The sequence below is a fragment of the Actinia tenebrosa genome, unplaced genomic scaffold (genome assembly GCF_029948245.1).
Source record: "Actinia tenebrosa isolate PJP-AT-01 unplaced genomic scaffold, QUT_ActTen_1.0 PGA_scaffold3__52_contigs__length_22856419, whole genome shotgun sequence".
Taxonomy (NCBI): Eukaryota; Metazoa; Cnidaria; class Anthozoa; order Actiniaria; family Actiniidae; genus Actinia; species Actinia tenebrosa.
In genome coordinates, this window is record NW_028292580.1 from 9,809,622 (window position 1) to 9,822,989 (window position 13,368).

At 36.9% G+C, this 13,368-nt stretch overlaps 1 pseudogene; it reads right to left on the reverse strand.

The window, feature by feature from the left end:
* Nucleotides 1-6,846: 6,846 nt before the first annotated feature.
* Nucleotides 6,847-8,660, reverse strand: LOC148908469 (uncharacterized; annotated as a pseudogene).
* Between the last annotated feature and the right edge of the window lie 4,708 nt (nt 8,661-13,368).

Here is a 13,368-nt window from a genome sequence, read left to right on the forward strand (position 1 = left end):
CCCATCTTGAGACACGGTGGTGGATTTTCAGCGTCAGTAACGGCACCACCAGCATTTTCATCTGTATTAGGAACTGAGGAAATACCTTCTTCAAGCTTCATTGAGTAACCCAACGTTGCCTTATCTAGGAGTGTTGTCTGTTCAAGAACTCGTTTATGGGACCCACAATCTACATGATGCTCAAGAGCTGAATAACGTTGGTAAGATTTGACACACCCTTCCTCCGGACAAGAAAAAAGTTGAATAGAATCTTTTTCTTCGGAATTATCAGATGTGTCATCACCAGAGCCTTTATTTTCCTTGGATTGTTTGGCTTTCTTTTGTTGTCTTGGCTTTACCTGGACGAAACCTGCGGTGGTACCATTTGTGCCATCTTGATCTTCAATAGCCAGTTTTGGTATGGCATTATCTTTGGGAACGTCGAATTCTTTCCACAGAAGAAATTTGCCTGGGCCAATACCATAAGCTTTCCACACTCGCAATCCTTTCTTCTTGTACTTGATGTTGTTAATAAGACTAACTCCGCTCCATTTCACTTTTGGTATGGATGGAGGGGGACTGCACAGCGATACTTTAACGCCATGAACACCACCACAAGACTGAATAGCCGTCTTCATCTGATGCGCTGTTTCGACATCTTGTCCTGAGTTAATGTAGAAATTAATGTGCGATTTTATGTTAGCCGCTTTTCTATCACATGGACCCTTTCCTCCTTGTGGATCGGAGAAATCTAATTGCTCCAGGGATATTCCATAACGATTTGCAACAACTTTAGCTCCTAACATGCTAAGGCCTGAGTGGTAACAGCCGGCATTGTCTTGTCTGTAATAAATAGACTTGAGCGTCGGCATAACTTCTTTCAACTGATAGATTACATCATCCATTATGGCAAGTACTGCTGAGCTGTCTTGAGTACACGCTGGAAAGAGATGAACAAAGGTGATCATTTGAATTTCTGGAACTTTACGAATAGCCACCGTAACATGCCACGGAAATCCGCGCTTTGCAAACCAGTCGCTCTGACTTTCTCGAAACTTGCGTGGTAGGTACTTCATGGCCCAGTCTTGTACGAGTAAAACCGAATTTGGATCTAGTTTATCAAGAACACGAAGTCGGGCTTCATCTTGATTTATGGATCTCAGCAAGTGGGCTTTCCACGCCAGAATACTTTCATCAGCTTGTTTGATAATATATTCCATCTCTTCTTTGTCATCTGAACTGCACTTTACCTTAGGGCACTGTACCGAATCTTTAATTTCTTGTAGTACTTGACTGAGGATTGAACAGCGATCACACTGAAGCTCATGTGTATGATCCTTACAAAGGGTTTGAAAATCTTTATCCTTAGGATCACTCAGTGAATAAGCAATACAATGATCAGCAACTTTAGAGGTCGCAGAGACATGTACCTAACAAGCAAACAAACATTTAAAATAACATAATAAGTGGATACGGATTAAAATATATCGGCAAGGTAGTTAGGTAGTATTATTATTTTGCTAAAATGTCTCATGGTCAAGAGCAAAGATCGAAATGATTTGCAGATTTCGCGCCAAAGGGCCAGGACCCACCTCGTGGCAACAAAATGGGCAAAAATGTTTTTTCCTTCCTTCCTTCCTTCCTTCCTTCCTTCCTTCCTTCCTTCCTTCCTTCCTTCCTTCCTTCCTTCCTTCCTTCCTATAAACATACCATGTAAAACCATGTTGCTAATGATTATACATGCGCCTCAATGAAATTAGACTATTATGACTTACCTTGTAGTCTCCTTTTAAGTAGCGTTTGGATGACCTCAGTTTGTCTTTTTGGAGCTTGGCCCATGACATTCCCATGCCTCTATCTCCCAGACTTTCAACCATTTGTTCTAAATCGTCAAAGGCTTGTGCGCCACATGCACTGAAATTGTCAAGGCCTTGCAACGATTTTCTCTGTGATGCTGAGCACACGTTAAGTATTCTGTGTAATGTACTGCGGCTTAGTGAAGGAAAATCTACTTCGCTACAGAAGGAATTGTACTGCTGAACTATTCTTTCGGGGATGATGGTTCGGATTACGTTTGGTACTTTGATCTCACTAGTTGAAAGTTTAAGAGTTTTCTCTCCAAGTGGAAGCTCCTGTATGATATGCGGACTGGTTATAAAGGGAAGGAAATGCTCTAATTTTTCTGGAGCTACGCACATTCTCGTATGGATAGATTTTTCGACGGGTGTTCCTCTCCCATGTAGAAGTAAATGCTTCTTAGCGATGTAATATCTGTATCGTGTTAGGTCTGGTATCCATTTTTGTAGCGTTAGAAAATGGACTTTGTCAGCCATGATGGAAAGAATTTGACGGCGAACCTCCCAATTCCCTGCATTTTCGTAGCACTCGGCTAAAGTATCTAGTAAGGAAATGTCAATACTTTCAGCTTCATGTTTACTTGAGACGACGTCGCTTGATTTTACAGAGTCGAAAAGCATGTCCGGGTCGTTTGGTGCAATTTCCTTCATAACAGTTTCAACAACTTTCTTGGCTTTTTGGGTATATCTTCTCTATGTTCTGCCAGATGCTTGATCCCAAGGCGTTTTTAATACGCTACGTATTGGACTGACGTCACGCTTTTCTAAATATACATTTAATTGTCGTAAAGGTGTGGTCGAACTCATGCCATTGTCTTCGGAGCTATCACTGTCTGGTGGAATATAGATGCTTAATCGTTTTTCATCAGTTGAAAGACTTCCTGGGGTGTCATTACTAGCAACCTTCACGTCGCTAGAGCAATTGTTAGGCGTCTGCAACATATAGAACACGAGGATTTTAAAATCATTCAAATAGCCGAAATATAATTCACAATAAAATAAACTATACTTAAAACAGTTATCGTAGAATGATAAGTTATACACCGTAGTGAAAATAGTAACGGACGTTTCGGACGTTAGTCCTTCGTCGGAGTCAATGATTGACTCCGACGAAGGACTAACGTCCGAAACGTCAGTTACTATTTTCACTACGGTGTATAACTTATCATTCCACGATAACTGTTTCATTAGAAACACCGACGCAGTCCACGCTAGTGTTTACTAGCCATCATCTACATATACTTAAAACAGTTTAAACTAAAAACACTAAAATAAAAATTCATTTTAAAGTTTTGACGAATATATCAACAATCGGAGGTAGGTGGTAGCCCAGTAGTTTTGAAGAGGCAAATGACCATACCAATGCAAGTTTTTTCAAAAGAAAAGTAACTTCACCGAGGTCTTCTTCTTCAAATTCATCTTTGGTAGAAGGATCAATATCTGTCAACAATTGCGTCATATGGCTTCTTTCTTTACAAACAGCATCGAGAATTCGTCTGCAACTACGACACAACCCTAAAAAATAAATTTCGACGGCTTATTCCCTTGTGATTTTAACATGTATTAAAAATCTGAACTACTTCTCAGTAAAGGATCATGAAAACCAAACCCTTTATATTACATAAAGTGGGGGAAAGTTTATTTTTATGAGAGAATTTCTTCAGGGGCGGGTCCAGGGGTGGGTTGAGTGGGGTGTTGTAAGCCCCCGAACAAGCCCTATATATACTGATGTAAATTTCGTTTTCTTCAAACATTTTGCTATGAAAATGTGCTCGCGGGATTTGCTAAGCTACTTTCAATAAACTTATAGGCCGGCTGTTCAAAAGATCCTATATCGAGCTTTGTCATTGTATTGCCATTTATTGTATGGTTTTTTTCCCGCCAAAAATGAAAGTCGGTAAACTAATAATCAATTAGCTAAGGCGACACCGGCTTATCTAGCACGATCTTCATGTTACATTTCAATTCTGGTTGTTTTGTTACAAAAACATTCGAGATTTTGCTCATGAATTAAAATGCCATTTCAGAAAAGCCACCGATTATATTCTAAATACATTAGGATATGCAAACAAGTGCAATTTAAAGCCAATACCTTAGACCGAATCGAAGATCTCGTGCAAATGACCGGACTGAGCCGAACGCCAGGATATAGCGCGATCCGCCGGGGAAAGCTATTATGAACTATTGTGATTCGAAATTTCAGAAGGAACTTGGCACTTCTGAGAACAGCGATACCATCCGAGACCAAGCGTAAAGCGATGTAAAGGGCAAATTGTTAAATCATTTAAAAGGCTTGGTGATATCGAAAATATAGAGCAACGAGTAAGTATTAGTTCCACTTCATTTTCGACATCAACTATACCGTAGGACCTCTTGTGACATGTTATATCTTTTTTACAAGACGCCAAAGGAATTATTTTGCAAGATTTCGTCATCTCTTGGAGCATAAGAGCACTGGCTACTTACATACAATTGGATACTACAACAACCAAGTGAGCTTTCTGCCATTGCGTCGAGAGGTGCAAACTAATTTTTGCTGGTGCAGAATTATGGGAAACGCAAAGAACTTTAAAATCTTTTAATGGGGCACCTATACTTTATAGACATCATTTTTTGGAAGTGCAGCTAATTGCCCATGTAATTTTTTCGTCGGAATTTAATTGTTGAAACAAAAACTTGGATTTTAAACGCGAAACCAATCGCGGATAGCGGGATTTTTCAAGAGATTGGAGATTCCATTTACGCCATTCCGGCATTGCCATTATCGATACTGAAGCAAGTATTATTACGACGAAGTCTGGAAGGTCCATAAGCAGAATGAAAAAGGCTGTGAAAATTAATCTCGGGCTTCCTCAAAATGAAATCTTAGTCTAAAGAAAATACTTTGATACGAAATTAGGCAATTTCCAAATACCTCTGCAAGGAACCGTAGAACACTTGTCATTCTGTGTTGAAAAGTGAGTTGGATTAAAGGTAATATACGCATTGTCTCAGGTCAGTATTACGGCGAGCAAAAATTATAAAACCCCGAAATTCAGTACTAGGTTTAAACATTTAAACAATTTATCTTTTAGTTCGGATCACCCAGTTATATTGTGGTTTTTTAAGCCTTGGTTTTGACATAAATCTAACATTTTTTTAGAACTCGTAAAGTACTAATTTACATGTTATTTGGGCGTTTGTAAATTATCACATAAGTCGTGCCGTCGCATGTGTTTACATGCTTGTTTCGAAGTGGTAGTAAGGTTCACAGTATTTTAAACGTACTAATGTCGAAAAAAGGCAAAGAAATACAATGTATTGCACTCAATATTCAACAAATAAAATTATTAAATCAAATGTCAGAACTGCACATATTGAAAATATAGGCCGGTTAGCTCTGCCTCGAACTGGTTTCATTGGAATGATTGGATGCAAACCCCTAACAAGCCAAATTTATCCGAATTCGAGAGTTTCGTATATCGCGCTCATTTAATAACCCAAGCTGAATTTTACATATGATTTAGCTTAACATTCGAAGGTATTATGGTTGGAATTTCAGATAAATCCCAACACCCGGTGCACATGAAAATGCGCTTTGCAAACTAAGGGTGAAATTTAAGTCTCTGAAAACCCGAAAAATGTAGTTTGTAAATAGTTCCTGACGACTCATTAGATCGCGTTTCCCTATTCATATTTTAGCTTAAAATTATCATTAATCTTTCCTTTACCATATTCCAAAAACAGATCTTCTCTAGTTTGCTTCATTTTTATACGCGAGCGCTTTTTCCAGACCTATCATTTTCACCTCGAATTTAAGCTGAATAGAGGGTGCCGACGGCCAAAATGGATTTTCTCGATTTTCTCAAAATAAAAGTGAAATTTTTCAAAATAAACACCAGTACGTTTATTTAGGTGGTATTTCACGTCTTTGGACCAAATATGAACCAAATCGATTTTTTCAGCTTGGCCGCCGATTTTCGATTTTGTTTGATTTTTACAGACATGCCCTCTTAAAAAGTTAAAAGTTGCTACTTAACATAATATAAAGCTCTGCTTTTTGACCATTTTCTTTCTAGCTCTAGGCTTTAAGAGCGTTAATGAACCATTACGAGTGTGGTACAAAATTTCCATTGTTCTTGAGAGAGAAGAGCAGTCTCTTTGGAAAGGCCATATGTAAATTTTGAAGTTGACAAGTGATTAAAGCGTTTTTGAAGGTGAATTTGAAAGGAGTTAATCCTGATATTTCTGTTGACATTCACCTTACCTTCCTTCCTGAAAATGCATCCATCTGGTAGAATAGCATTTTGGAAACACTCGTGGTTCAAAATAGTTGATATAGGGCATAGTAGTAGGTCAATTTTAGCCAAAATGCCGGAGCTGCTCATAACTTGGCCAAAGTCACTTGAAGTCATGCTTTCTTCCATCCTTTCAGGCTTTCATCGTAGACATCCTCTAAAGAAGATTGTTCAGATTCATCTGAGTCATGGGATTACTTCTGGCAGCACTCTATTATCACTTGTATTCTGATTAGAGTAAATCTCACACTTTACATAATCAAACTCTGGCTCTATGCAGTGGAATCTTGTGATTTAGCAAAATAGTTTCATTGAATGTTTACTTTAGCATTCAGTGTATGAAGAAAATTTACAATATACTTGTTTTTAAATTGTAAAGTTGGACCATCAGAAAAGACAAAGATAGACGTTCTCTGCAAAACCAACTTGAATAATTGCTTCATCCCCTCTTCAAATGCTTCTGCTTCTCCTCAAAATATGATGATTGTTGATCTACTAATGTGTATAGTTTAATGTCAGTCTCACGGGATTATAGAAACCTGTCTATGAGGTATGATAAAAAGCTTTAGTTAATGATATCTGTATATTTACTGTTTAATAATAAGAATGTTCTTCAAACAGATGGGCCTAAAAAGGCTTCAAGATCTTAACGATGTGGATGATTTTCTAACAAAGCATCCCTCTTGCATGAGATAATTCTCTCATTCTCAATTTTAAAGACTGCACTGTAGCTGTCAAGAGAAATCCCATGTACTGCCAAATTTGCTTTCAATTAGAATTTTTAGTAGAATTTTAAAGTCTGGCAGCATTTTGTAGTTAAAATTTGTTTGTACTGAATTTGCTTTCAATTCATCAGAAGGCAATTTCTTGTAAAACACATTGTGCTTACTGACACTTTTTTGTACTGAATTTGCTTTCAATTCATCAGAAGGCAATTTCTTGTAAAACACATTGTGCTTATTGACACTTTTGTAGGTACCTAGCCTTTGTCCTTGCAGTTCTTTCATGCAGTTCTTTACCATTAGCACTGTGGGCCTATTAAGTGATGAAAAACTGTTGTATGCTCTCCTTGCAGTTACATATGGCCCTGGCATTTCCAAAAGTTTTCTTTGGATATCATTATCCACAACTCCAACCTTTACACTTTCACTAGATTTTACATGGCAGCACTGAAAAATACGATACAAACAATAAATCTTTATTTGCATTAATGGTCTTACAGTAAAACTCCACATAATAAGAACCTGGTAGAATTTTAAAGTCTGGCAGTATTTTGTAGGTAAAATATTTTTGTACTGAATACAGTTCATAATCCACAGCTTATTGCAAGAATATCATATACAAATAAACAAAACATAAAAATGGGAATTAATTAGAGATAACACAGTCATATTCACTCAAGTCTGTTCAATTACCATTATTAATTGGAGTAATGGAGTTCATTTACATATGCCAAATTTAGTACTTACAATTTCAGAAATTCCCTTATACTTCTCCAAATTTTCGACCAGAGATATTGCCATGTTCATGGTACTCCGGTTAATGGACCTTTTTGTAGGACCTGTCTCGTGCTTTAAAGCCTTGTTTAATCTATCATATGGAATATGCATGTTCAATACCACCCTTAGCACATGAGTGTTTCTCTTTGAATTTTGGCACTTGGCTATATTGCTCCAAATTGACTCCCTTTCTGTGAGGGCATAATATTCTCTTGGGGTTTAGAAAATGAAAGAAAGCTTCTCGAGCTGAGGCACTCAAGCTGTATTTCGCCTGGTCATCATTGTTGTGTTTAGCAAATATTTGCTCAAGCACTGTGTTCAAGTTCTTCACCTGGACGTCATTAAGTTGCCGGCAAAATTCAGACATTTCTTCGAGTTCTCTCTCGATTCTCTTCAGGTAGAAAAAAATCACTGTCTCTGCTAAACCATTCTCTGCATTTAAGACCTTTGGCCAAGATTTTTCCAGAAACTGCTTTGGAGTTGTAAACGCCAACAGAGAAGCTCTAGCTAAAGGAATTCCAGATCTCTTGCCCTTGTCTCCCTTCAAGACATACCAGCAGTCTCCATCAAAACATTTGCATAGTCGTTCCATAGACAATTGAAGGGACTTGTCCTCACTGGACAGTTTATGGAGAAATGAATGTGCTTTATCTATACACAGAATAGGTACGGTCGACGAGGAAATGAAGTGGTTGAATAAACCATTCGCTGATGCCACAGCCAGCAAAAATTAATCTTGGGTTCAATGTGTCCAACTATGGGGTTGATGCAGCCCAAACGACAAGCTGGGGATTTTCCTGATCCCGAAGGAACAACGACGATCATAAAGAGGCTTCCAATCTCAGCATAGGTACCCAGAACTTTAACTGTTGTATTGCCAATCAGTGAACAAGTGCGCTCATTAGTAGCATCTCTTCTGTTGTTCCATGGCTTTTTGCGAGAATTGTTAGGCATTCTCTTATGCCTTCTGGGACTACTTCATGGCAAAGGAAAACGACAAGTTTTTACTGGAGATCATCAATCGATCGTAACTCGCTTTCTCCCTCCATTGAATTTCAATAATATAAAACGGAATTACAGAACTAATGACTTATTGGAGCTCTGTTAAAAACACTTTAATGAAGGAATAACATCTTGACCAATGAGTGAAGAGTAGTTTGTTCATCTGATCACTACTCACTTCACAAACAACAACTACAATAATTTTGATCTTCGATTCCCTCATTCTCAAACTCAGTTTCAGCAATTTTTAAGTCAGGCAGCAATGAACAACAATCGTCAGTTAGATCCCTACTTCAACTCCTTTCAACCATGGAACTCTGGAGGTGCTTTTCAGTTTCTTCCTGATACTGCACGCAACTCTGTGTCTCCTGCTCCTAGCTGTTCTTCGTTAGAATGCAGCTGCATCAGTGACGAAGGCGATGCAAGCAAAAAGCAAGAAAGTGCAAAAAAGTTGAGGTGGTCTGAAGAACAAACCAAAGTGTTTGTCATACGGAATTGTTCTTTCCAGTACATGGTTTGGGAGGTGTTGTTAAGCTGTACTTCGAACCAGCCAATCTGTGGCCGAGATAAAGTCCAAAATCGCCTCTCATGGCGTCTAGTTAAACTTTGATAACACAGTTGCAGAAATACGAATGCTGCTGTGTTCTGTAATAAACGCTGCCTTCGGTAAGCAAACTGTTGTCGTAGTACTTGAAATATTCGCCTTCTTGTTTGACGTCTACGCAAACTTTGGTTTAAACGTGAAGTGACAATCGTACGTCAGATAATAATTAATTCTATTAATGTGTCACATCGTTCTAGCTTATTACAAAATAAACTAATTGGGGACACCTATCTAAGACCCTATTAAACCAATAAAACAATTCCTGTATTCCAAACCCTTAAATTAAAACAACCCCTATATATTTACACAAGTGTACCATACAGTAATATCCCGTCCCTCACAACCAAATGTTCCCATTCTTCTTCTTTACTAAAATCTATATTTCCCTGTGTCTACCCCTAATTTCCCAGACAGTGTATGTGTCTAGACCTTCCCACTTAACCCAATATATAAAACGTTCCCACTTAACCTTCCCCACTAAACTCAAAAAAAAAAAAAAAAAAAATAAATAAATAGATTAAAAAAAAGTAAATGAACAAATAAATAGATACATAAGCTAGTTACTACATAAATTACAGTTCTTACACTTTTGTGCAAGCATATCCTCAATATCTAGTTTGCGTATTTGATTTTTGAAGGCACTAAGTGACTTTGCCCCTTTGACTGACTTGCTAATCCTTGGCCATATATATGGACAGGTGTAACGTATGGTATGTTTCACATAACTAATAATATTTATTCTAGGTATTTCAAAGTCCCCTGAGTTTCTAAGGTTATATGAGCTGTCATTATTTTTAAAAAGATTAGATATATAAGGAGGAGCTAAGTTAATTTTAACTTTGTACATTAGTACAGCTAATTCTTGTAACCTACGATTACACAAAGTTGGAAGTTTTGCCCTCCCGAGCAATTCCCTATAGTCACTATTCCAATCGCAATAAATTGCCCTTAAAGCCCGCTCCTGAATGCGCTCTAATTTCCTATTATCTGAAGCACGACAAAAGTGCCGTACTATGTGGCAATAAGTCAGCTGAGTTAAATAACTGATTTATATATAGCTAATTTGGCAGCGGTTGATATCATATTCTTGAACCTCATGAGTACTTCCACCTCATGAGTACTTCATGAGTACTTACTTGCCCCCTTTCCAGGTTGAGCATCTTGTTAAGATCTTGTCAGATCTTGCCAGATCTTGCAAGATCTGGTAAGATCTTGTGTAAACCCAAGATCTTGGCACGATTTTGACAAGATCATGCCAAGATCCTGCCAAGTCCTTAACAAGATCTTATTAAAGATCTTATCAAGATGTTAACCAGATCTTCCAAAGACCTTGTTATGATCTTGCAAGATAATTTGAAAATATATCCAAAGATCTTAACAAGATCTTCCAAAGATAGTATCAAGATCTTGGCAGGATCATGCCATGATCATATCAAGTTCTTAACAAGATCTTAGTCAAGATCTCATAAAGATTTTAACAAGATCTTGCAATGATCTTGCAAGACAATTTGAAAATCTTCAAAGGATCTAAGCAAGATCTTCCAAAGATAGTATCAATATCTAGGCAAGATCATGCATTGATCTTATCAAGTTATTAACAATATCGTAAGCAAGATTTTTTTGAGATCTTAATAAGATCTTCCTAAGATCTTGTAATAATCTTGCAAGATATTTGAAAATATATCCAAAGATTCTTACAAACTCTTTACAAGACTCTTGCCAAGATCATGGCATGATCTTATCAAGAAGCTCTTACAAGATTAGTTGTAATCTTTAAATGAACTTAATTGAATTTTCTCTAGAATTTAATTGTCATAATCTTTGCAAGATATTTAAAAATATTTTAAGAATCTAAGACAGCAACTTCAGCCAGTTCTATTTACTCCTTATAATATTTGAATGATTCTCAGACTAATATCTTACTATCAGAGTATATGCTACATGATCACGCTACTGTTGTGAAAATTACTGCTGAGGCAAGTAAACAAACAAGAATATAATATAGTCATTGCCACTTTAAAATAATATTACTTCATCTATTTTGCAAAAAAACAGTTCACGTTTTAAGTTGAGAACATTATATATTATTTACAATTGAAGTCTGTTACTGGTGTAACATAGGCAAAAAGGCTCATTCACTTTGACTAATATACATTTACATGTGATACTTGTGCATTTGATAGCAAAGAGCTCTGGCTCAGGAGGACCAGACGCAGGTATATGGTTACTTCCTAGTAGCCTAGCAATGGCATATGCCAAAACTGATGGATATGATGGTGGTGTGATATTGACAGAGCAAATAGAAGTTACTACTTGACTATAAAGCTTGACTATTGCAATAGGTAATGATTTTACTCTTATATAAGTTTGTACCTCCCCTTAAAAGTATTCAGACTTGTTTAAAGAACATAGCTGAACAAAAGATCTACATGATTTTCCGGCCCTTTTGTAGGATCCTGAATGAAATCCATTCATCTCTATTCTCTCTGCATAGTTGTATTTTTCATTTATATCTACATGTACTGGGGAAACGTTGCAAACAGCAAGTAATGCATTGACTGTATTAACTTCCTCGGCACTTATAGATTTAAGTTGGGTAGGCTCAGCAAAAGATACCTTTCCTGTTGACTCCATTTGAGCCTGTAGTGTTGAAAATTGAAAATAACATGCATTAGATTGTTAAAATTGCTTTAGTCAACTTAAAACAAGTTCAGATGGCGTACTTTCCATGAGCTGTGCTAAAAGTGGAATTTGGGTCGGCCCAAATTATGTTAGTACAGCTGTTCAGCCATGTCAAATTTTCTGCGATTTAAAGTGATGTTACAAAAGTTTATCAAGTGATTTAATATGTTAGACGTGCACTTCTGAGGGTAAACTCTTTACTCTATATCTACAAAATGTTTATTTACCTGGGATTTGACAAATCAACTCAACTCAACTTTTTATTTAGTGCCATAATTTACAGTAATACATAAAGTTAAAGACATTTACCTAGTTAAAAGCACAAGCTAATTGCGACAGATAAACTGTGTCTGCTATTGACAGATAAAAGAGATATAGGTCTATAGTTGTTTACAATAAGATCTGATCCACTTTTATGTATAGGAATCACATTAGCAGTCTTAAACCTGATAGGTACTACTCCATTTTCAAACGAGAGATTGAATATAGTTTGTAAAGGACGAAAAATGAGATCTTTTATAATTAAAAGAATTTTAGTTGGGATACTGAAAGGTCTAGTAGATTTGGAAGGACTGAGTTTTTGTATAATGTCAGAAATCTCTTGAGTACTGACTTTCTCAAGGACTAACTGGCTAGTAAGTGTATTTGGCATATAGGACAAAGGAGAAATATTAGTGTCAGGAATAGCATTAGATAGGTTAAGACCTACATTAGTGAAAAAATTATTGAAAGCATTAGCTATAAGTTTACTATCTTTGAGTTTTTTTCTTGCATTGTAGAAGTCGTCACGGTCAGAACTTTTAGTGAATTTAACTATTATTGCTGGATCTCTCACAATTTGGACACCATCTTTACGAGTTGATTCACCATCATGAAGACGGTGACTGACAGAGATATCATCATCTGCTAGTTCAGTATCTAATAGTTCTCCGACTTTTTCACTATCTCAGTCGTGTTTTCATCTTATAAGTAGGGAATTCCACGGATCTCGAGGCAATCTCTCCTCGGGTACTGTTCCAGGTCGTTTACTTCCGACTTTACATTGGTGATGTTGCTGTTGGACTGTAAGACTTGAAATTTGAGTCGAAGGGTTTCTTCTTTAAGCTCTTTTACCTCTTTTTGTAAAGAAGCACACGTAGATTTCAACTCATCGTAACTTGCACAAAGGTAGTTGACTGTAGTTTCAAACTCATCTAGCTTGGCTAATTTAGCTGATAGAGACTCTATCTTTGAAAGTAGGCTGTCGGTTGAGCTCATATTAGTAAATAATAAGGAAAAATAGGAAAATGAAGATAAATATGTGAAAAACGATTTCTAGGCTTGATTCAAGAGAGCAGATAATAGAGCGGCCCTCTTGCTCTGAGAATAGATCTGTTTTTCCACCAAATAGTTGTTAGCCATCTAATCAAATAGAAGAGTACATATTAAACAAATCAACACAATTTTGTATATAAAATTGCATAATTTAT